The 18184-nt window shown below is 45.3% G+C and overlaps 2 long non-coding RNA genes across 2 annotated transcripts in view; one reads left to right on the forward strand and one right to left on the reverse strand.

Annotated features, from left to right (window-relative positions):
• Positions 1-1065, reverse strand: part of LOC140697538 (uncharacterized) — a 45919-nt gene extending 44854 nt beyond the window's left edge. Inside the window, exons 1-2 of the long non-coding RNA XR_012074676.1 lie at positions 1029-1065; positions 794-926 (exon numbers count right to left, since the gene is read on the reverse strand). This is a non-coding gene — a long non-coding RNA (uncharacterized lncRNA). The remainder of the gene's footprint in view (positions 1-793; positions 927-1028) is intronic.
• A 233-nt stretch (positions 1066-1298) lies between these two features.
• LOC140697539 (uncharacterized) lies at positions 1299-17290 on the forward strand. The gene is made up of 2 exons (XR_012074677.1): positions 1299-1417; positions 17109-17290. It is a non-coding gene; the product is annotated as an uncharacterized lncRNA (long non-coding RNA).
• Positions 17291-18184: the final 894 nt, after the last annotated feature.

Raw genomic sequence — 18184 nt, forward strand, 5'->3', positions numbered from 1 at the left:
AGAATTAAAAATGTGCCAGCATAAACACAATTCGCTGCTCCCAATGACCTTCCAGAACGGCTTTCATTTGGAAAGTAACATCCAGTCCTGAACTGTCAGATGGAAGGGAGAAATTCAATTGTGCCTCCCAGCGTGGCCTGGTCCCTGGCTACCGGGAGATCTGGCTCTTCCGTATGAAGACATCTGTCCCCTGGCTGAGGCTACGTGGTATTATCCATTTGCTCAGTGTGGGGCAGGGGGAAGGGACATAGGGGCTGGGTGTTCCTTCGATGGCACATGAGGCTGGCTTATTCCTCGTCCCTCCATTTGTCACTGGGCCTGCCCATTCCACACGGGAGCAAATCCAAGCCTGAGCAGCCTCGTGCCCGACTCACTGCATGCGCAGCACGTTGCAGACAACGGCAACTCGGATCGTTTCTGCTGATCGCCACCATCACCCTCGGATGCAAGTTCTGTTATGTCCCCAGTTTATGACCAAGGAAACAGGGACCTAGAGAGGTGAAGTGACCACCCAGAGCCACACCTAGTGGGTACCGCAGCCATGACTCAAACCCTCACCTTCAGGCTCCAGAGCGTGAATCCTCACGCCAACTTTATGGAGCTGATATCCCAATAGAAGCAAAAGAGAAACCTATACATTACTTCATTTTGATGCAGGGGGCTGGGAGGGGAGGGGAGCCTCGAGGGTGAAGAGATGGAAGGAGACAGAAAGCACACCCCGCACGGAAGTCTTCCCGAGGGAGGCCATTTCTGGCTGGTGAGTCACGGGCATACATGTAACAGAAGCACTTACTCATCCCTCCGTCCCGGTTCCGGTTCCGTAGGGAAGAACAGAAGTGACAGGGCACAGCGCCAGGAGATAAAGGAGCTGGCAGAGGGGACGGGGGAGGATGCAGAGAAGGTTCAGGCTCCTGTCCTCGAGGATGCTTAGGAGAAACCGCTAGCGCTCAGTGGCTTGGCCAAGCCTGCTCCCAGCCCCAAAGTGAGCTCTCTGGAGCCTCTCTGTTAAGACAGAGATGGGGCGTTACCTGGCTCTTCTGTTGTGTTTGGTTTTCACATCTGTAAGAGCAGGCACAGCAAGACGGACGAGAATGAGAAGCCACTTCCTCATCCTCTTCCCAGCTGAGCCAGCTGTGGTTCAGGGGGCATCAGCCTTCCTGCTCTCCCCCAGCCCCAGGCAGGTGGAGCCCTTCTGCTCTGGTGCCGGGGAAGACGTTCTGAGGATTCTGGTTCCGGAAGCCCAACAGCCCTGAAAGCCTTCTGACGCGTCAAGCAGGTGCTGGGTGTACAGAGTGACTCTCCCCTGCCAGCCTGGGCTTCTGGGGGAGGGTCTCGCTGCCCACGTGGCAACCTCTCATGGGCCCACTCTCCACACCCACCTCAAGTAACTTCGTGAATAATGATCTCCCCACCTTAGGTAAGAAATGGTAACAAAGCACTTTATGATTTGACAACAACTGCATTGAAGGTTCATCGCCGTTTCCAGGAACCTAGCTCTAGAAGGTCGTTATCAAACTGCGTGGTTCGCTGTATCAACATTGCTGGGCCCCAGCTTGTCCTGCTCCCTGGGTGGGCAGGGCCCCAGAATCAAGCTGCAAATGCTGGCACGTGGCTTGTCTTTGCTGGGAAAACAAGTCACCTCGAGAAGCCACCTCTTGTTCTTTCCCGTGGGCTGTCACCCCTCTCTCTGTGAAAGTCCTTCCTTCACCCCATCCCTATTTCTGGAAAGAGAAATGTGCGGGCAGTTTGACTCAAATAGAGCAAGACAATGGGCCCTAGTTGCCGCTGGTGTAGGACGAACTGGGAAAGACAATCTGGGGTACGTGAGAGGGCGGAGGGTCTCCAGAACCGGGGATGGATGGGGCTACTTTTTACCAGCCTCCGCCCCGATGCTCCTTTGTGAGAGGACAGAGGGGACCGTGGCCTCATCACGTCTCACCCCCAGCTTCCAGGCCAAGATGAGCTTTCCCAGGAGCTTGGGAACTTGGGAACGCAAACATGAAGAGATGAGGAAACAAGTAGGGAAAAAAAGGAGGGGAACACCTGAGGATATTTTTGGTCTGATTTCCGGCATGGACTTGGCCTCTGGAGGTGAGTGGCGTCCAGCTGTGGCAGGACTGGGCTGTCTGCTGACTTCCAATCAGCAGTAGGCAACTGCAGGAAGTGCAAGCCATGAGGTCAGCTGACAACAGGACTCTGGTGACTCACCTTTCTTTATAGGATAGAGAAATCATATTAAACCCCCAAGGTTCAAAGATGTGGAAGAGGTCTTCAGGCACTGGCTGGTTTCACAGAATATAAAACTAGAAAGTTTCCTACACGAAAGAATTCAGGAATTTGACACTTAAAAAAAAAAATTCACACCCAAGGGATCAGATAAACAAGCACAGCATCTGAAAGGCCTTTTGGAAGCTGAGAGCTGGGGCGCCGCCCACTCCACCCACCTCGGCAGCCTGCACTGGCATCTGCACCGGCCTGTAGGTGGAGGCGGTGCCTGCCAGCCCCTCTCCTCCCACCCCCGGTGCTGATGAGATGCAGGGAGGGTCTGCAGCCCTGATGGGATGGCTGGCAATTTTCATTGCTGTTGTTCCCAAAGACCTCTTTCTCTAGGGCTCTGCTAGCAGCTTGTCAGCACACGGTGAGGGAGGAGGCTCGCAAGATGGTGCACTGCCCCACCTCAGCTTCTGACTGGGTGTTCTCAGGACACTTGTCCACAACGTCCCCAGACAGGTGCTCCAGAGTCTCCAGCAGCCACTGTCACACAGGCACCAGTAACGCAGGCCCCCTGTCCATGGAGCCAGATTTTAAAACCCACCCCTCACCCGAAGTTTCTTTTCCCCATCTGTCTTGCAAAGGTGTGAATGGATCTGACAAAGGATGAAGAAGAAGGAAAAAGGGAGAGAAATTAACTGCACCCTCCTATTACCACTTCACTACCACCACACACACACACACACACACACACACACACACACACACTCCCTCTCTCTCTCTCTCTCTCTCTCTCTTTCTCTCTCTCTCATACACAGGCAGCCAGACATCTGCCAAAGTAGGCTGTGGCCAACATGCTAAGACCAAAAGGGCAAGCTGGCCAAAGCTTTCCCACTATGGTGTGAAGTGTATATAAAGAGTGAGAAGACCTGGATTCGGGGTCCCAGCCCTGATCCCAGCTAGCTGACCTTAGCCCAGGCCCCTGTCATTTCTCTGGACTTCCATGTCCTTCTCACACACTGTTAGTGGTCCACGCTTTTCTAGAAGAGCACTGTGATGGTTCCACACCACCTCTGACCGAACAGCCAGGCGCACACAGGACCGTTCATCCACAGGGGCCACAACAGAGTGGGAACATGTTGCAGATTTGGGGAGCAGAGGAAAACACATAGGCTTTTATAGGGATGAGATTTCGGACCTTAGTCACCCAACGCCAAGATCCCGATCTGCCCAGCCACTGGGGTCCATGCTGCATTGATTTCCTCCCTTTGTTTATGAAGTCCCAACGTACCTATTTCAGCGTCTCAAACAAGCTTGAGTTTACTTGTTACATGCTTCATGGGCCACCCTCAACGTGGCATCTATCTAAAACAGTGGGTTCTTTATCCGGGACTCATCTCTGGATCATTTCACATCAGAGCCATCTCTCCCTCGTAGGAATTCCTAACTTTTGCTGTTTGAACTCCTCACCTAACGCTCATTTTATGCTGCCTTATATTGGATTTGGCTGTTTATGTTTCCTCTTAGCTAGACTGTTCTGTTTGTCTCAAGGTAATGATGTGCTTCATTCTCAATCAATGGGAAGGTTTTTTTTTTTAACCTTAAACATACTTGGTTTGCTGTTTATTTTAATGCATCAGTTTTGTTTTGGTTAGTATTTTCACAGTATGCCTTTTTTTGTTGCTACTACTTTCAAACGTTCTGTATCTGTCTTCTAGAGGTGTGAATGGATTTGACAAAAGATGAGGAAAGAGGGAAAAAGGAGAGAAATTAATTGCACCTCCCCCCTCACTAGCACATCAGCATCACCACCAACACACACACACAAATACACACACACACACACACACACACACACATATTACACAAGCAGCCAGACATTTTCTAAAACAGAATGTGGCCAAACCACTAAAGCAAAACCAGCAAGTTATTTTTTAGGTGTTTCTTGTAAATTGCATAGTTTTGAGACCCAGACTTACAAATTCTGTCTTTAAAAAGGCAAATGTAATCAATTGCTACTTGTGATTGCTGATGTGTTTTTAATTCATTTCTGTCACCTTGTTTTGTGTTTGGTAATTGTTTGGAGAGAAACTCCTCACTGGCTTGTTCCTGCTTCTCCACGTCTTGCTGGGTATGCCAAGAATGTAAGGCTCGGACTGCTCATTACCTGGGTCGTTTCTCAGGGTTGTGTCTGCATCAAAAAAATCTTGTAGAATGAGGTAATGTCTCCCTTTAAGACATACAGCAAGTTTACTGCCTGCTAAAAGATGGAATCCCTAAGCACAGTGTTCCTCAGCTGCAATACAAACTCACCAACCTATAACATCCATCGAGGTCCCTCTGTGTCACCTTGTATGTGACTTAGGGGCCTAGAGGAACTGAAGCACATTCGATGCTCGTGGTGGCCACCCTGTGTGAGTATTTGTCTCTGGCCCCCAGGTCTCATGTCTTCTGACGGCATCCATGAAACAGTAAAAGACTAACTTACTAGCTTATAAGTAGGAGTTATCAGATCCCAGACCCTTCACAGACCTGATAATGATTACCATGGCTATTTTCTCCTTAATCATGCCTCCTACCGGAATGATCTGCTTTCTTTATTTCCTTTCTGGCCTCTACTGCTTTGAAAGCTACACGTTGTATTTCTCTTCTTTTAGTGGTTACTCCTAAACTACCACTTAAAAAAAAGCCTCAAGTTTAACGTTTAAAGGTAATGGATATCTTTGCTCCCCTTTAGGACAGTAAGTACACCTCCCCACTGCCGCTCCCACTTCTAGGCCACCCCCATCTTCTATGCTATTTACCATTATTCAACATTTTAGTTTCATGTTGTTTTTAAACCTACTCTTTTTGAATTATTGACGTTATTACAGTCAGTGCTTATTTAGAATGACCAAAAAGTTTCTCTTCTCATTGTTGTTATGTTTCTCACCATTGCTTCCGGCTTTCTACTCCTTCCATCTGCTTCAGCTCCATCTCACTGACTTGTATCCTTAAGTTGTTTTTTTTTTTTCAGCTGGGATCTGTGAGTCATAAATTCTCTTGGGCGTTGTTTGTATTAAAAACTTCTTTCTCCTCATTTTTGAATGATGGATTAGTTAGGATTTGAACTTCAGGGTGTTCATTATTGCTCTATAGCACTTTGAAGATGTATTTCCTGACGCTATTTTTGTGGGTGCTAAGTTAAGTCTGCTTTTAGTTGAATTGTTATTCCTTTATGTAATCTTTTATCTCTGAAACCTTCTAAAGATTTTCTCTTTATTTTCTATTTTCTGTAATGTATCCACAATGCTTCTAGATGTGCATTTGTTTTTATTTATTACTCATGGAACCTGACAGTCTTCAATTTAAGAATTTAAATTTATTTAAATTCTCAGCCAATACTTTTTTGGCTGTTATCTCCCTCTCATATTCTCTGTTCTCACCTTATGGTACTTGACTAGATGTATTTTGATGACATACATGTGAACTTCCTTTCATGTTTCTTATTTCAAATTCTGGGTAATAGTCTCAATGTATCTTCCAGGTCCCTTAATTCTCTCTTTAGCCATGTCTAATATATGACTTCTCACATCTCATAAAATTTCTATCATAATGATCAAGTTTTTATTTCTAGAAGCACTCTTTGTCTACTTTTCAAATCTGTTACTGTATTGCTCTGCCTTGTTCTTGTAATTTTTATTCCTCCTTTTTATGTTTTTAAATAATTCAAATATACTTAAATTATAGTCTAGTTAATGTTGTTCTGTTTCCTCTAGAACTTGGAATGCTAATTATCCTGTTTTCTGCTCCTTCCAAGTGTCCCCCATGATAGCGTGTAGCTTTCCATAGATCCTGTTTTTTTTATTATGAGTTCTTCAGTGGTGTTAGTTTCCTGAGGGGATCTCATGTCCTCTGTATAAAAAGAATCTTTCCAGCATCTGTCTATATAATATTGTATCTTTGCCTTTTTCTAGCAACGTATTAGCTTTGCCAGTTCTGGACCAGTATTTATGTTAGTTTCTAAGCATTACTTTGGTGGTATAAATTTGTACAAGAATTACAGGCTAAGGTTTCCAATTTCTGGTACATGACTCTCTTCTACCCAAGACCCTGGTGGATGGCAAACTTTGTTGAAACTTTCCACAAACAGATCTGCTGAGTTTTTCTACTCCCCTCAGAAGTTCTAACTATACGCCAGAAGGTCTCTATGACTGCCTCTCAACTCACCTAGACTTGAGGATAGGAGTTCTATCCCTGGATGGATGTTAAAACCCCAATTCAAACCCTAATACCCCATATATCTGGAGGGAACTCAAATTCAAAAAGAAACATGCACCCCAATGTTCATAGAAGCACTATATACAATAGCCAAAACATGGAAACAACCTAAATGTCCACCAACAGAGGATTGGATAAAGAAGTTGTGGTATATTCATACAATGGAATACTATTCAGCCATAAAAAATAAAATAATGCCATTTGCAGCAACATGGATGGACCTGGCTAACATCATTCTAAATGAAGTAAGCCAGAAAGAGAAAGAAAAATACTATATAATATCACTCATATGTGGAATCTAAAAAAAAGAAGACACTGATGAACTCATCTACAGGATAGAAAAATACTCAGAGTCATAATAAACAATCTTATGATTACAGGGGGAAAGGGAATGAGAAAGGATAAATTTGGGAGTTTGAGATTTGCAAATATTAACTACTATATATTAAAGTAGGTACAAAAACAAATTTCTTCTGTATAGCACAGAGAACTGTGTTTGGTATCCTATAATATCCTTTAATAAAAAAATATGAAAATAAATATATGTATGTATATATATGACTGGGACATTATGCTGTACACCAGAGATTGACATGTTGTAACTGACTATACTTCCATTAAAAAACAAACAAACAAAAAAACCCTAAGCCCCATGTCTGAGCCTTAACCCACCTTGGCCTAATATGGCTTCAACCCCCACCCGATACTCTGGCTCTGAGTTCCTCCCTCTCTGCTGACACTGGGAAGTTCTTTCTTTCTTTGAAGCCCTGTGTGTAACTGAATTTATTTTGTTATATTGTATTCAGATTTATATACTTGTGTGTGTGGAAGGAGCACCTTTCCATATGTTCTCAGTCCAGCATACTGGCTAGAAGTTCTCAAGTTAAATTGAACTAACTGAGAGCAGAAACACTGCCTCATCCTTCTGGGTAAGCCTATCCTGTGAGGGCCAGGCTCAGAATCAGACACAAGGTCAGAGCTCAAAAGGGGTTTGGAAGAACCTCAGGGTCTAACAATAGGGGCTTTGTTAACTGGACCATGGTACGACAATGCAGTGGAGTGTGGTGCAGCCACACTAAGAGATATGGAGAAATTTTAAGTGATATGGGAAAAGGTCATCAACATCATTTTTAAGTCCAAAATACAGATTAGAGAATAATATGCACTGTTCTGTTGTATAGACAACAGACTGGAAGAAAATATACCAGAATGTTAGCACTGTTCGATCCCTGCATAATGAGAGTATGGGCCATTTTTATTTTCTTCTTTGATTTGTATTTCCTATAGTTAACATTCATCTTTACATAATAAGTATAACAAATATAAATTTAAGTTAAAACCTGGTAAAACCCCAAATGCCAAATAAGTAGAAAATCTGAGATGATCTCCGGAGTTCCTCCATGCTCACAACATTTACCGGCTTACAGTGTCTCAAAGGAACTTCCATGTCACGTCTACACCAGTTGGGGAGGTTGCCGCCTTCTGAGCAGTTCATCATGGCCCCGCTTCTCCCTGTCTCTGGAGGATGGTCCTGGGCCTCCCCAGGCTGGCCACTGCCCACTAGCCCTTTGCCACAGTGCCTCCTTGGCCCATGTTCCCACGGTAGCCCTCAGGGAGGATGATCCCCAGGGCGCTCCAAGCCTAGAGCGCCTCTTTAGTTCCCACACCCACCTTAGTTATGCTCCAACGTGCTCCCTGGGGCACAACTGCTGTGCCAGGCTGCTGAGTCCTGAAGGGCTTCTGATCTCAGCCACCTGCTACACACAGACCTGCCCTCCTCTGTCATCCTGGGCTCTTCCTCATTGGCCCATGTTCTTTCATTCTTCAAGTTTTTTTTTTCCTAGACCCTCATTGCTCCCCCTCTTCCAGCAGGCTTGGATGGGAAGCTCTCTAATTTATCTTTAACAGGTTTCCCTGGCTTTGAACTTAGGAAGCAGGGATTGGGGTGTCTGTCCTCCCTATGCAGAAGGCCCTCTGTGCTCCTTTGGGAAATGAAGTCAACTTCTGCAGTGACCAGCTTTTCCAATCCCAGCAGAGACATCCTTGCTTGGGTCACAGGAGGTGTTTTTAATACCCTGACTGCAGAAAGATGGCTTCCTACTCTCCATTCAATTGCCCAATTAGAAGATAACTCAGGTAACCCTATGCTAGATAAAGGACAGCATTTCTCATATACATAATAAGCTATGAAAATAATAAAGGACTACAAAGTGGCTAATCAGGACAAGGATGTGTACAATGTCCTGCAAATAAGGGTGGAGCTGCAGAATGCAGGACCATAACCCAGGAAGAAGCAGAGGTTTCACCCTGACATCTCACCCCGGCTCAGTTATCTGCATCACCCACCTGCTCAGTGGAGGCTAACGAGCTATGTAGACATTGGTAGTTTAGAGGCTCCCTGTGACAACATCCTTCTTTCCCCAGCTCCATTTTTGGCTCTTTTAGTTCCCTGAAGCACCCTCTAAGCAGGGATCAATTAAAAGTGGGGGTGAGGATGGACTAGGGAAATAGATCTCAGAGGCCCCGGAGTCCCTTTGTCTGAGAAATCATTTTTTGCCCTACCTCTCTCCACGTCTCTCTCCTCCCACTCCCAACTCTTGCCTCTGGAAGTCAGGGAGGGGCAGACACTGAGCAGGTGGCCCTGGCTGGTGCCTGAGCTGGTGGCAGGTTGGGCGGGAAGACGCTTGTCAGCATATGGGCCAAGGGAACACATGGCCCCGAGTTCCTGGGGACAGGAGGCGAACAGATAGGAGCAGATGAACTGCTAAGCAACAGGGTTGGTAATTTCAGCCAGGGAACTTTCCAGTGATAGGAAATAAGGGAAGGCAGCCAGTGGGAGAGCACAGGAAGCGAGGCTGGGGATCAGTCGCTCATCTCCACACAGTGATATCTCTGTTTATTTTCTTTTAAAAGTAAAACGCTCTTCTGGTAGGATGCTTTTGCTTTTCCCAACTTGCAGAGCCAGGAACAACAGAAAACCATCAACACACATCTTCACTGTCCCTAGAGGATAAAGTTCCTCAAACTCGCATTTAAATGATTTCTGAGCTAGAGGAGGCACAGTGGCTGAACTTAAACACAGATCAACATACAGGGAATGGAGCTGCTCGGGGGCGGTTAAAAATAGCACAGAAGGAAGAGCACCAGGGTGTTCACGGTGGTTGTCTCCGGGTGATGGGATCTTGGGTGATTTTTCTTCCTTCTTTCGTACTTTTCATGTTTTTATGATGTGCACGAGGGTTTTTAAAAATAATTTTAGAAAGCTGTGTAAAACTTAGACAAAGGCAACACCAATTAATAAAAAGAGGAACATCTGTGGATGGGGGCTTCCAGAACCTACCATGGGGCAGAATCTAGGGGGGATCTTTTATGTCTGTTATTTGAGTCAATCGTCACAAGCACCCTGCAGTATTAATCGTACCCCCTGTCCTGAGGAGGAAACTGAGACTTGGGGGATGTAATGAATTTGTCTAAAGTGACATAAATGATAACTGGCCAAGTGAGATTTTGGCCCAGGCCTGTCTGACGTCAGGCTGTGTCTGACGTCAGGCTGTGTCTGGGAGTGGCCAGTAGTGTCCATATTTGTCTTCTTGCTGGGTGTTTATTCTTAACAAATAACTTCACAATAAAAAGACCTAGGTAAGGACTCAAAGTGCCAAGGCCCTGAGTGGAAATGTGCCTGGTGTGTTTCGGAAGGAGCCAGGAGACCAGGGCAGCTGGAGCAGAGGGAGCAAGAAATGATAAGTAGGAAGAGAAACCAGAGGCAGTGTGGCTGGATCCCGCAGAACCTGTAGGCTGCCAGGAGAGTTTTGGAAAAACTCAAGGTTTCCACTCCTGCTGATACGCCCGTGGCTCAGCATGGTTTCCTCGACACCCTAGGTTTTCGTGATCTTTCAACACAAACACCTGCCAACCAGAAAGTTCTGCTTCTCTTTACTACAAATTTCCAAGAGTGGGTGTCTCGTTGGCTGAGCCCAATCCAGGCACTTCATTAAGTGAGGTCCTTGTCTTCTTGGCCAGGGTTCTGGCTGTGGACTGGCTGCCCCATCTTTGGCTGGGACTCTGGCTGGTCAGGCAGTGACAGACATCCCGTGAGGAAAAGCTTTGAATGGGATCTGGATTATCTGTGGGATCCGGGCAGTCAAGTCAGAGCCAGAATCAAGTCCATGGGAGAAAGTATCACCTGCTGTTTCCCATTCTGCACTTGTCCCTGGAGAGTACCTGTCAGAAGGGGCACTGGAAAAGGACAAAGTCCTCTGTATACTGTGGGCAATTTGATTCTAGTGAAGGATGAGACCAGACAGGGAGAAAACATCTTCATCTGTTGATTTACTTGAAATTACAATAAAGACGAAAACACACCCTAGTGGATGGAAAAGATTCAGAATCTAGATCTGCTGCATCTATCTAAAACAAAACAAAAAAATTTTTTCTACTTCTTATCACCTGGTCTCTCGAAAACCTTGTCCCTGAGTTTGCTCATGTAGCACACAATTAATTTTCTAAGCATCAAGGAAAAGCTTCTGTGAACCCTGGGACTGAATTCTCATTCTAATTTTCTCAGCTGGGAGATGGCACAGCCTCCTGCCTCTCATACCAAGCCAACTGCCCCTCAGAAGCCTCTACTGGCTGAAAACAAGAGACAATCAGCGTAGAGCAAGAGGCTTGTGAAGGTCGTGCACAGGGCTCAGTCGTTCCTGCCATCCCTGGGCCCAGGCCCTGCATCAGGCATCCTTCCCCTGAGCTCCTACAGACACCACACAGAGAGAGAGCAGGGCAGGTCAGCAGAAGGGCAATTGCCTCATCTGTTCTCTTCCCTCCCGGGAGCCCCCCTTGTCAGGCGGTCCCTGATCTCCCCTTAGCAGCGCGTAAATCCATCACTTGCCATTCTGGTTTTTACCAGGTCTGAATTTCCTAGTGTCAAGAAGTCCCACTTTCTCTCTATCAAGTTCATGTCTCTTTTTGTGGAGGGAAAAGGACTGAAGTCTCCAAAACAGTGTTTCTCTTCATACAACAGCGGGTGCCTCTGTGGCTGCTTTCTCTCCTCCCCAGCGCAGAGCCCAGATTGACCATCGTGGAAACGCAGGGCACCGCGCAGCAGCCCTGGCGAGGTCCCACTGCCTCGTTTAATTACTAGCCACGCTGCCCGGCTCACTTTCCCCACCCACCTGGGCCCTGAGCCTAACCCCCAGCTCTCCCCTCATTGACTCACAGTCAAGCCCAGAGATCGGACCCCCACTGCTGAATGAAGAGCTCAGCTGTAGAACAAGGACTAGGGTGGGCAGCCGTCCCCGGGACACGACAGACCTTTGGGTGCCATGCCCTGGGTCAGACAGGCCCAACTCCAGCCAAACGGAAAGACATTCGCCTCCAAGACACCAGCCTATTTCTCTCGCACTCTTCCTGGCCTCCCCCACGGAATAAGGTTTTGATAGCTTCTGTGACACCCAGCCCTCCCCAGCTCATCCCCATGTAACACACAACTCTCCTGGCTGTTTGCACTTTCAAGACAGTATCCTTGAGTAGCAAAAGATGTGCTTTGCTTTACGTTAAAGGAATCACAAGAGAAGACAAGTTGAAGAGGTACTTTGAAGAAGAATGCCTTCTCCACAGTTATAAGTGAAAAGTGCTTTAGTGAATATATACATATATTCATAAATACATAGTATGTCCACATACACATAAATACATATATAAATATAATACTGATTACTTACATAAGATAATTACCCAGAAGTGGGGCTGCTGAATCAAATGGCATGCCCATTCTTTTAAAGTTTTTCACTCAGTCAAGATTGTCCAATAGTCCTTCAGAAGGATTATACAAATTCACCTTCAAAGCAGCAGAACATGAGTACACTTTTCCCCACAGCCCGCTAACACAGACTATAGTTAATGGAGGTTTTTCCTCTGTCTCTAAAAAAGCTTTATTGATGAATAACAGTATTTTGCTTTAATGAGAATATCTTCCTTTACTTGTAGAGTTGAACATGTTTCATATTTTCATATTTGCTATGTTAAATCTCTTTTTAAATTGCCTATTTATTTCCTTTGCTTTTTCTATTACGATGATTCATCTTTTATTTAAAAATTAATTTTAGGAGATCTTTTTATAGTAAGTATATTCACCCTTCGATATGGATGTTACAGAAGTGTTTTTCAGTTTATCATTTGCCTCTTTATTTGTTGATGGCATTTCCACATACACAATACATTTATGTCATCAAATTTATCAGTCATCTTCTTTATGGTTTCTGCCTTTAGAATCACACTTAGAAAGTCATTCTACACCCTTAGATTATATTATAATCATATCAATATTTTCTCTTAGGACATTCACTTTACAATGAAATCTTTAATCCATCTGGAATTTATTAAGGTAAATTATGCAGACAGAAATCTTATCACATGCTAAAGTCTGGTATATATATTTGGGGCTGTTTCTGAGTTTTAATTGAAATCCATTGATCTGTTGAACTATTAATATGTTATTATTACAATCCTCTAATTTCGATGGTTGAATAATACATTTAACATGAAGAGTTCCATTTCAGGAATGACGCTGACAAAAGCCAGAAAGCACTTACAAAAGTGGAGCTAGAAAACCACTTCATATAGAAAATAGTTTTAAAACTAAGAACATTTAACTTTGAGAAGCGGATTCAATTCCTGTCAAAAGTAGGAACTCAACAAGTAACCTAAGGGGGCTACTTCATAGCTAGTTTTCAAGTAGTTAAAGGTCCGTTATATGGATTGGAATAACTCTGGATGACTCTGGAGGAAAGAATGAGGGCTAATTTGTAAAAAATACTAGAAGAAAAATTTGATTCAACAAGGGACCCTCAGTTGTTCAGCAAGAGAACAGGCTGTCTCAAAGGAGGGCAGGGACAGAGGAGTCAGCTCCTCTTCAATAAAAAGAGTGAAAAAAAATAGGTAACTAATTTTTCCAGGATGCAGTAAAAGGGTCATTTTCCACACATATGTGTCTGGGCTATCTGAAGGACATTCAAACTCTGAAATCCTGGCATCTACAATCTTATTATCCTAAAAAAAAAATACAGAAACCAACCTCGTAACGTTACTGACATCTAGCCTCAGCACTGAGTGATCCCTAAGGCTGAGCCATTTGTTTTCCGAAACCTTAGAAGCGGTGGTTCATTTTTCCTTTGTGAGGTGGTGTGTGCAGGGCTGGGAGTGGGCTGCAGTATATAAAGCAAATAGAGGTTCCCACAGAGCCCTCTTCCTTGTTTACACTTTTAGGTGTGTCTCAGGGTGCGACAGGGTACCAAGGGCCATGTCCCCAAACAGCAAGAAAACTGTGGCCCCAGAAGCCCGGGATCTCATTTTCCTCCTGCTTCTCCAGACACCACGGCACTGGGCACAAGTCCGATCTGTCCCCCCATCACCTCCGCGGGGCGTGGGGAAGAGAACTTCCTTTAATGCCTCAGTAAAATATTCTGAGGTCTCGGAAGCTGTCCTATTCAAATGCAGTGGTTTTATCTATTATTTATCTCATGGCTTTCAGAGAGGCCATGTCTCAGCAGCACGAAGAAGAGAAGCAGATCTTTGAAGCAGCCTTCCTTGGGCTGGTTTCCCGTGGGAGTACGCAGGAGCCCGGAACGGGAGAGGGGAGGTGTCTTCCCTCTGGGGCTAGCATCCCTGTGCAGGGTGAGGACACTGGCACAGCGAGTGTCCACTCACCTAAGCGCCGTGGCTGTCATATTCTGAAGACCCATGGTTCTGACTTCAGTAAAGGCGTTAAGCAGATAGGGAAAGCGCTACATAGTCCACCACAGTCACCAAAGCCCATGGGCCGTCTGGGGTAAAGACGCTTTGTGGGCACAAGGCAGAAAGTGAGCCGTACGAGATGCTACAAACTATTAAGCTGGAAATAATTCAGTATTAAAATAGAAAGAGCAAAGTATGTGGGCCTTATAAACAGAAGGCCAGACACAAAAGATCTGTATTAATCCATGTATATAATATGTTAAAACAAACTAATTTTTGGTGTTGGAGTCAAGGTTATCCTTTCAGGAGGGGAGATGGCAGAACCTGGAATGAGGGACATGCGGTTTCTGGGATGCTGGTAATATTCTGTTTCTTAACCTAAGGGCTGGTCACTTGGGTGTCCTCGATTTGTGAAAATTCATTTGAGTAGTGCATTTATGATTTATGTACTCTTTTGGATTTGTTATACTTTAATAAAAAATTCCGAACAAGAGGGGGGTTAAAAAAAAAGAGGTAGGTTTTTTCTCCCCCCATAGGGTACTGATTAAATTGGCAAATACACCAAAAATGAGGGATTTTTTTAATAATCCAAAACAAGAAGGCGGCGGTAATTGGCACTTCTCAGCACTGTTCTGAGGGCTCCCACAGTTTTGTGCCATTTCAATCTCCTAACAGTATAAAGGGAGTGATGCTTTCCTCAATTCTGCAGTGAAGGGTACAGAAACGCTGGGAGAGTCTGTGAGAGAACAGAATCACACGGCTGGGAAGTCTGGGTCTTCTGGACCCAAATCCGAGGCTCAAGTTTTCACTAAATATTTACAATAGAGAGAGCAAAGTTATTCCCCCCAAAAACCCAAGAAGGAGAAGAGAGCTCGATTTAGACCCGCTCCAGGCTTAGAAACTGGAATCCGTGGCGCCAAGGAGATTTTGCAAATCAGGGAAGAGTCCAAGTGCTCCCAGGGACCCACCCCTCTCGGCTCGGTGCAGCGCTGGAAATTCACCTTTGGGAGCCCTCTGTCACCAGACCAGAAGGATCCCTCCAGCTAGAGCCACAGCTGAGTCATGGTGCTTCACAGACGCCTCTCGAGCCAGAGAGGGGGAAGGGAGTGGGGAGAGATGCAGAAAACGCAGGTGGCCTGTCCCAATTCAGACACTTAATCAGATCAGTTAAGCAGAAACATGGGCCTCCGACAAAATTAAATTATGGCTTCTTCATGCCCTAATGGAAAGTTCATTGCCCCAGGCTTCAGAAAACTGTTCCAGTTACTGGCTCTGCCATTACGTATCTTTTCTAACCTCTCTGGACTTCATTTTCTTCATCTATAAAATGAGAAATTTAAAAGGGATTTTTCTCTATGTCCTTTCCAGCCCAGATTTACGACCTAGAATACTGGGGTTCAAGTTTCTTCCTGGAAAAGGATTCTAACCCCAGGTTGGAGCACAGGATTTAGACTCAGGGAACCTGAGATTAAGTCTTGACTCAAAGTAGGGTATTTTGTGATTTTCTTTGGCCTCAGTTTCCTATTCTGTAATATGGGCAGAAAAACACTCCTAGAGGATTGTTATCAAGATTCAATGAGCAGCAACAAGTTTCTACTATATAGCACAGGTAACAATATTCAATATATTGTAGTAACCTATAATGAAAAAGAATATGAAAAGTAACATGTATGTATATGTATGACTGAAACTTAATGCTGTATACCAGAAACTGATACATTGTAAACTGACTATACCTTAATTAAAAAAAAAAAGATTTAGTGAGCGAGGTGGGGAGGGTATAGCTCAGTGATAGAGTGCGTGCTTAGCATGCACGAGTTCCTAGGTTCAATCCCCAGTACCTCCATTTAAAACAACAAAAAGTAAATAAACATAATTATCTCCCCCACCCTAAAAAAAAAATGAATAAAGACACATTTTTTTAAAAGACTGAATGAGTTAAGGAATGGTTCTCAAACTTGACCCTGCACAGAATCAAATGGTGGGGCAAGGGGTGCGGGGAAGTGAAGCTTATCAGGGCCCTACTCCCAGTACTTTTGACTTATCAGGCCTGGAATGGGGGCCAGGAACTTGCATTTCTGTCACGTCCCCAGGTGATGCTGCTGCTGCTGGCCCCAGGATCACACTTTGAGGACCCCTGAGTTAATGTATTTAAAAGCTCATAATAGAGTATGAATCTGAAATGTTCTGGCTCAGTCTCAATGGGAAATGGTTTCTCAGTGCTAAAAATACAGCCATACTGGTGATTCATGTTCTCATCTGACAAGCAGTTGGGGTATAAACCAATGTCCCCAGGCTCTTTCAGCATGTGGGTTCTGTCGGGATAGTATTAACACGGATAACCAGTTTTACTGTCTCAGCCCCCAGCCTACAAAGTCTGGACCAGATATTTATTTGGGAGACTCCGCCCGTCTGCACACGGTCTCATGTTCTTCTCTGAGGTTCTTCCCTTGTCGATGTGGCTCCTCCCTACACCCCAGACCACTCAGTAGCATTCCCTTGTCACAGCTGGTATGCTCTGGAAGACAATGCTTTCCTGGGGGCTCTCTCTCCAAGGTGCTGCAGCTTCAAAACCCTGAATGCACTATATCCCCTGCAGCCCTCCCAGAGGCATCATCTCCTCACAGAAACTCAAGAATGGCCCTCTGTTCAACGCTGCTGCCCTTGTCACCCAAGCCCTGATATAACACTGTTGGTGTCCTTCATGGAAATATTCCACGGCAGAGACCATATTTGTCTCACGAAGTCCCCTTTCTTTTCCCATGACTGTATTCCAAGTTTCTCTTGCAATTAAGTTGGGGCCATGTGATTAATTCGGGCTTATAAGGGGCAATGATGTGTGTGCAACTTCTGGGCCAAATCACCAAAGAGGAGCTGTGATTTCTCCATGCCCTCTGCTCCCTCTGCAGGGGTGTGGGCGCTACATGTTCCAGAGACATAGCAGATGCAAGTGACCTGGATTCATTCCCAAGTCGCCGACAGAGTGGAGCAGCCTCGGGGACAGACGGCCAACAATGACTTAGTGAGAAACAAACCTTTATGTGTTAAACCACCGAGATTTTTCTCCACAACACAATGTAGTCCAACCTAAGACAGAGTTCCTTTAGCTTTGTTTACGAATCCGTCCTCTCTAGGGCTTGGCCAAAAACTAAGTACGAGGCCAGAGAACAGACACAGTGAAGTCCTTCCCACCTCCACATCTTTCCCATTTTCCCCTGAACACGTTTCCCTCTTACTCTACACAAATAGCACCTGCAGAGTCCCAGGGGAACAGCATCATATGCCTACTGCTCAGGCGATCAATCATATTTTAAGTCTCAGTAAGAGCTGGTTTGTGGTGGTTGTGGTGGTGGTGGTGATGATGTGTGTGTGTGTGTGTGTGTGTGTGTGTGTGTGAAACTGGACAATGGGGTGATAACAGTTTAGCACTGACTATAAACCAATCCCCAGAATATGATGCCTACACCTGAGAATGGTCTCTGTAGAGAGAATCACCTGTTCAGGGGTGACTGTATGGCTTCCTTTGGCGGACAGTCCCACCACAGAGATAAAACATGCTGATTCCCTTCAATCTGCAGTAACGAGGCAAGACGGGACATTGGGATTGCTCATCACCTCATTTCAACATCCTTCAGTGGAAATGCCCTTAGTATCTTGCTGAGATCCTGGCACATGTGCATGGATCTGATTCTGGTAAACCTTTACTAGTAGTAAATGGTCTTCAGAGTAAAGAGAAAATGAATGCATGGCTGAACAAATGAAGTCTAGACTAAGAACACCGTAGCCCAGAGTGCTCTGACCCAGTAGACGTGGTGGGGCCAGGACAGATGTGTGGGAAGAGAGTGTAGGTTTTCCAGAGTTTGGGCCAAACTGAGGGTGGGCAAGTTCAGAATGTCTGCAAGAGGCCAACAGACAGACCCACCATAGTTAGGCCACATTTCTGCTCAGCCATTCCTTAGGTCAAGGGAGGTGGCCGCATCTATAA

The sequence above is a fragment of the Vicugna pacos genome, chromosome 7 (genome assembly GCF_048564905.1).
Source record: "Vicugna pacos chromosome 7, VicPac4, whole genome shotgun sequence".
Classification (NCBI taxonomy): Eukaryota; Metazoa; Chordata; class Mammalia; order Artiodactyla; family Camelidae; genus Vicugna; species Vicugna pacos.